The following is a 7,355-nucleotide window of genomic DNA, read 5'->3' as shown; positions in this document are numbered from 1 at the left end:
GAGGTTCGCCGATGACATTGTAATTCTGTCAGAGACGGCAAAGGACTTGGAAGAGCAGTTGAACGGAATGGACAGTGTCTTGAAAGGAGGATATAAGATGAACATTAACAAAAGCAAAACGAGGATAATGGAATGTAGTCAAATTAAATCGGGTGATGCTGAGGGAATTAGATTAGGAAATGAGACACTTCAAGTAGTAAAGGAGTTTTGCTATTTAGGAAGTAAAATAACTGATGATGGTCGAAGTAGAGAGGATATAAAATGTAGACTGGCAATGGCAAGGAAAGCGTTTCTGAAGAAGAGAAATTTGTTAACATCGAATATAGATTTATGTATCAGGAAGTCGTTTCTGAAAGTATTTGTTTGGAGTGTAGCCATGTATGGACGATAACTAGTTTGGACAAGAAGAGAATAGAAGCTTTCGAAATGTGGTGCTACAGAAGAATACTGAAGATAAGGTGGATAGAGCACGTAACTAATGAGGAGGTATTGAATAGGATTGGGGAGAAGAGACGTTTGTGGCACAACTTGACTAGAAGAAGGGATCGGTTGGTAGGACATGTTTTGAGGCATCAAGGGATCACAAATTTAGCATTGGAGGGCAGCGTGGAGGGTAAAAATCGTAGAGGGAGACCGAGAGATAAGTACACTAAGCAGATTCAGAAGGATGTAGGTTGCAGTAGGTACTGGGAGATGAAGCAGCTTGCACAGGATAGAGTAGCATGGAGAGCTGCATCAAACCAGTCTCAGGACTGAAGACAACAACAACAACAACAAATCATTATCAGTTTTGAAATGTGTGAATATTGTATACACGACTTTTCCACCTTGATGTATCATTTCTTAATAAAAAAATCTACGATTGCAAAAGAGTGATATGTTTAATTCTGTCATGCTTTTGCCTAGATATTATATGAAAAGGGAGTCTGGAAAACGAGAAGTTCTAATTATGCTTTCCATCTCCTCTGTGAAAGAGGCTCAGTGTCTAGGCTATGAAATGTATGAATGAAATGTGGGATTTTCGCTCTACGCGATGTACGAACTTGGAATTTCCTGTTGCCTTAGATTCAGACTATTTTCCTCAAAACAGTCTGGGTATAAACAAAATCACTTATGTAACAAAATATCACTGTGTACTCACCTTTAAGGAGGAGACTTTTGTTAAAGGTTAAAACCATTTAACAAATTCTGGAATCCAATGAAAAAAACATCATACGTTCTGTTTGTTCGTTTTGAATCTGCAGTTTGGTGTCATTATTGTTGATCTGCGACGATGGAGGACCATAACTTTTGTTATTGACAGCGTATTCCAGGCGTCAGTATAGTCTAGTGCTCATCATCATATTTCATAATACCTCGAATTATTTACATCATCCCATTTTCCGTCTGATTATTAACTTACAGTCTCCTTCCTGGATGCCTCCCGAAGCCATTGCTCCATACACACCTTTCTTCCATGTTCCACTTAGAATTCCTCTCTTCCTTCTTCCCTGCAGAGTCCAGCCCCAAATCCGTTTGAGCCACCGGTCGTCATTCATTGATACTAAATCGCCGAGCCACGTAGTCTTTTCTTTCCTATTGCATCAATCTTCGTCTTTCTGGCTCACATAACCTATCAAATTGAAATCTTCTTCACGTGACACATCCTCGAAATACCACACAACTTCTTCTCTAAAAGGGTAGCTCCAGTGCCAATATTTTCTCTTTCTGTAATTCGGCTCCTATGTCTATGCGGCATATGTAGAAGTAATCTCAACAACGGTATTGTAGATGATTTGCTTTCTCCTTGTGTTTAGATTGCTATTTTAGATAATGGAGTTGATCTGCTTTATCGCTCTTTTCTCTTGGTCTAATTTGTTATATGTATCAACTCTGGCTCTGCTGCTGAATGACTTCAATACTCCAGAGTATCCGAAAGATTTATGTTTTAATGCCCCAAAAGTAGTTTTATTTCTGTTATTTGACTTCAGATTTCCCTTACTTTACTAAGTGTCCGTTCTTTCATTTCTTTCCTGTGTTTTCATTGCAAACGCCCCGACATCCGAGCCATACTGTATCAGCTGTGACCACACAACACACGGCAACGCAAGCGTGCTGATTGCTCAGACAGCCTCTCGTGTCCTAAATTCCTCCCGCCAATAATTATTCATTGTTCGCATTAATGTGTATGTGTATGTGTGTGTGTGTGTGTGTGTGTGTGTGTGTGTGTGTGTGTGTGTGTGTTGCTCTACTTCTAGAAAAGGTTTTGGTTAAAACCTTAAGTGGACACGCTTCGTCGTGCGTGCCTGCTGCTCGGCATTCGAGTAGCAATCTATCCGTTTCACAGGATAGTTGTTCCCTCGTGAAATTTGTTGTAAATAATCCACTGCACTTCATCAGTAACAATTCTGCACATAATTACAATACCAGAAGAAAAAAATGACATTCTTTTTTTCACATTAAGGTTGTCTGGAGCACAAATAGAAGTACCGAATACAGCAACCAAAAGTATTGATTACTCACCCATTGGTATAAAATGCCTGACAGAAAGCAAAATTTGAAACTAAAATGTAATGTGTAGATTCTGATGGGTAGGAATTACTAACATGTCTTCCATTAAAAACGAAAATAAACTTATAAATGATCATCACGAAGGCATATTTTAAAAAAAGGTCAATAGATAATGACTTGTTTCACATCATCACGATTTATCGTGCAAATGATACATGGAACATGCAAGTAACTATTGATATATCACAAAGTATGATATAGGCTTACATGCTTTGACAATCTCAAAATGAAATACAAAAGTAAGATCAGGAAAATGATCAAATCAGATGTACATTCCAATTTTGCTATGTTTGGGTATTCCTGGAAAACTGACAGAGATAGAGAAAGATATTCCTAGAAGGGATACAAATAGGCTTCTGTTGGAAAGGTAAGCCTACATTTTACACATGTTAGGCAATCATTACTAAAAATTACTTACATACATGTTAAAGCAAAATAGCATTTTATGGGGTCTTATGCGTTTGAGACCATTCCCTTAATCATATTTATAGCTTTCCACAATTCTGGTGGAAGATGTTTAAAAAATTATATCCTCTTTTTTACCCTGTAAATTGCAATTACTGCCACACTGAATGATGCACCATAGGTACTGTTTTGAAGTGGGAAAACGTATAAACTACAGTGAAACTAATACGGTGACAATCTAAGAAAATAAGAACTCTATTCTGCATGGAGATATACTCTATGCAGTTCTATTTCTTTCACATTTCAATAATCGTTCACTTTGTTGACATGCATAAGACACAATATCATGCCTTTCTTCTTTCCTCATTGCACTCGTTTATGGGCTAATAACGCTTTTTTTTTCTTTGACAAACGGGAACTTAAAAATGTTGTGCATACTAGTCGGAAACAGAAGATTTGACTAAGAAGAAGCAGTAACAGTAAGTAAACGAGCATTAGTTTCGGAGTTCGAGCTTAATTAGACATCGATACAACCACAGTAAAAGTGGAATTAAATTGATTACGAAATAATCCTTTTCACAAGACATCCTGCTCTTCTTGCATCAACGAAAACAAGAGTCCAAATGTGTCATATAAGTAGATCAAATACTCATTCAAGAAAAGAAAACCGTTCGAAATTGCCTTCTGGACACTATGTTATTCACGCAAGCAATGTAATTTTTAGTATTTAAAACAGTTGTTGCGTGCACACGACAGAAATAAAGAGCAAGAAGCAATCGTAAACCGTGGTCTGCTAATTTTTTGGGCTATTTATGATGCTGGAAGGCCCCATCCACTCTGGCTTCAAAACAACGTACAGCGTAAGTTTATGGTGCAATATCCCTTGTTTTTTTACCTTCCTGTAGCAATCACGCTACAACATGACAATTGCATAACTTGAATACCGACGTATTAATTCGTTTTACAATTCTCGCACTCTCAGAAATAAGTAAACTATCTTTCTTTCAAGAATTAAGCATCTTTCCCTTTAAATAAAATCCTGGAGGTAATTTCTCTCCTTTTTAACTTAAGAAATATGAAATAATTTCTCTCTTGGTAAATCAACAAATCTGAACAAATATGCCTATTTTTTTGGGAATTAATATCTTTGCTTTTAAAATCGTTGCAGACTTCTCTGTATCTAATATTTGACTTCCTTTTACTACCTTACCGTACTGGCAAATTATTCGTTTGCTATAAAATTGAAAATTAGTTTTAAAATATCTTTGAATATTAAATATGGGGCAAATGAGAAACGGGACACTATTTTTATTTTTTAAATAGAAACCGTTCTGTCTCTATTGCCTGTTTTCTTTCACGTACACAGACAAGTTGGCTTTGATTTTACGAGTACCGACCAATCAAGCAAACCCCTCTGAACGTAAAAAAGAAGAAAGAGTGGACGTCACCATCTCTTTGAAGCTATTTCGACTTTAAAATAGACACAAAATTAATACCCTTCAGGCGTCGACTTTCCGCGTAGCCACTATTACAATAAAATTATTTAAACCACAGCACACGCACGATAGGAGAGACAATTATCGTGTCCTTAGTAACAGTGGATTTTGCTTTGTCCCTCCGTCGGAGATTCGAGTCCTCCCTCCGGTATGGGTGTGTGTGTTGTCCTTAGCGTAAGTTAGTTTAGGTTAGATTAAGTAGTGTGTAAGCTCAGGGACCGATGACCTCAGCAGTTTGGTCCCATAAGACCTTACCACAAATTTCCAAATTTCTTGCTTAGTCGTTTAGGGTTATGTAGGAAAAGCTACTAAACTGAGACCTCGCGTGCAAATCTACTACTAAATTAGGTTGGTTCTCACTATATCACATACAACCGTAGGAAGTCCGTGTTCAAATTACGAAGTTAACACAGTCCATGTGTCTACACAAAGATTTCCAATCACTAACTAAAATACACTGTCGCTCAAGCTGAAGTCGCGAAATGAGCCCTAAGACAATATCGCAAAATCATTGTTTCACCTTCAAAACCATTAAACAGCAACACAGAGGCACTATTTCCTTAGTACGTGCTTTCTCCTCCTTCAAATTGAAATAAAGGATTCACGAAATAACATAACTTATCTCCCATTACAAAACGGAAAATCGCCAATCTAATTGAGATACTATTCGCCAACAAATGAATGACCTTCAAGCTTCACTTCTTTTGGCATAAAGTCACCAACCACAAGAAAGTAATCCCAAACTACAATATACCATAGCCACTATTGCTACCTCACACAATACACTCCTGGAAATTGAAATAAGAACACCGTGAATTCATTGTCCCAGGAAGGGGAAACTTTATTGACACATTCCTGGGGTCAGATACATCACATAATCACAGTGACAGAACCACAGGCACATAGACACAGGCAACAGAGCATGCACAATGTCGGCACTAGTACAGTGTATATCTACCTTTCGCAGCAATGCAGGCTGCTATTCTCCCATGGAGACGATCGTAGAGATGCTGGATGTAGTCCTGTGGAACGGCTTGCCATGCCATTTCCACCTGGGGCCTCAGTTGGACCAGCGATCCGGCTGGACGTGCAGACCGCGTGAGACGACGCTTCATCCAGTCCCAAACATGCTCAATGGGGGACAGATCCGGAGATCTTGCTGGCCAGGGTAGTTGACTTACACCTTCTAGAGCACGTTGGGTGGCACGGGATACATGCGGACGTGCATTGTCCTGTTGGAACAGCAAGTTCCCTTGCCGGTCTAGGAATGGTAGAACGATGGGTTCGATGACGGTTTGGATGTACCGTGCACTATTCAGTGTCCCCTCGACGATCACCAGAGGTGTACGGCCAGTGTAGGAGATGGCTCCCCACACCATGATGCCGGGTGTTGGCCCTGTGTGCCTCGGCGCCAAACACGCATACGACCATCATTGGCACCAAGGCAGAAGCGACTCTCATCGCTGAAGACGACACGTCTCCATTCGTCCCTCCATTCACGCCAGTCGCGACACCACTGGAGGCGGGCTGCACGATGTTGGGGCGTGAGCGGAAGACGGCCTAACGGTGTGCGGGACCGTAGCCCAGCTTCATGGAGATGGTTGCGAATGGTCCTCGCCGATACCCCAGGAGCAACAGTGTCCCTAATTTGCTGGGAAGTGGCGGTGCGGTCCCCTACGGCACTGCGTAGGATCCTACGGTCTTGGCGTGCATCCGTGCGTCGCTGCGGTCCGGTCCCAGGTCGACGGGCACGTGCACCTTCCGCCGACCACTGGCGACAACATCGATGTACTGTGGAGACCTCACGCCCCACGTGTTGAGCAATTCGGCGGTACGTCCACCCGGCCTCCCGCATGCCCACTATACGCCCTCGCTCAAAGTCTGTCAACTGCACATACGGTTCACGTCCACGCTGTCGCGGCATGCTACCAGTGTTAAAGACTGCGATGGAGCTCCGTATGCCACGGCAAACTGGCTGACACTGACGGCGGCGGTGCACAAATGCTGCGCAGCTAGCGCCATTCGACGCCCAACACCGCGGTTCCTGGTGTGTCCGCTGTGCCGTGCGTGTGATCATTGCTTGTACAGCCCTCTCGCAGTGTCCGGAGCAAGTATGGTGGGTCTGACACACCGGTGTCAATGTGTTCTTTTTTCCATTTCCAGGAGTGTAGATGTCTGCCCATCATACTCATTACTCGTGGCAGATTAATCTACCACGGGGAGCGTGCAAGGGATAAGTCCCTGCAGGCGCACTATCCTCTGTGCCCTCGGTGGCTCAGATGGATAGAGCGTCTGCCATGTAAGCAGGAGATCCCGGGTTCGAGTCCCGGTCGGGGCACACATTTGCAAAATGTCCACAATGAAATACATCAATGCATGTTTGCAGCTACGGTGTCCATTTAAAGAAAATATTGCTCGAACGTCTCCACTTACGAATGCGATTCCTTTAAATTTCGGGCTACGATTGGATTGATTAGTACATCCATAAACAAAGCAAGTTGAAATTTTTCATGCAACAACTACCTCTCCTCCCAACCAAAGCACCCAACCCTGTCGAAATTGGGCATGGGCAAGTCAGAGTGACGTCATGGGGAAGTGTCAACTTTGTAAACCATGGATGTACGAATGCGGTGAACATAATGTTTCGGGATATTTAGGATGGCGAACGTCGGCTTCAGTTTTGTGAAGTAATGACGACTCCCTCTTTTTTCACCTCCATGGGTTGCTACATACAGAAGTTATCTCTGAATAATAACATCAGTTAAACAAGAGAGTGAATTACATCTCTGAAAGTGCGACGTAAAATAAATATTATTTAAAAATGCAGACAAGCACACTGCTGTTAGCTGGTTCTACTTAATTCAGTTGTGGTTTTGAACTGAAAAGATATTTTCACGCTATTAT

At 41.6% G+C, this 7,355-nt stretch overlaps 1 non-coding gene across 1 annotated transcript; it reads left to right on the top strand.

Moving 5' to 3' along the window:
• Window positions 1-6,714: 6,714 nt before the first annotated feature.
• On the top strand, window positions 6,715-6,789 carry Trnat-ugu (transfer RNA threonine (anticodon UGU)). The gene has a single exon. It is a non-coding gene; the product is annotated as a tRNA-Thr (tRNA).
• The last annotated feature ends 566 nt before the right edge of the window (window positions 6,790-7,355 follow it).

The sequence above is a fragment of the Schistocerca gregaria genome, chromosome 2 (genome assembly GCF_023897955.1).
Source record: "Schistocerca gregaria isolate iqSchGreg1 chromosome 2, iqSchGreg1.2, whole genome shotgun sequence".
Lineage (NCBI taxonomy): Eukaryota > Metazoa > Arthropoda > Insecta > Orthoptera > Acrididae > Schistocerca > Schistocerca gregaria.
Note: the sequence above shows the minus strand (reverse complement) of the source record. Positions and strands in the feature narration are given on the sequence as shown.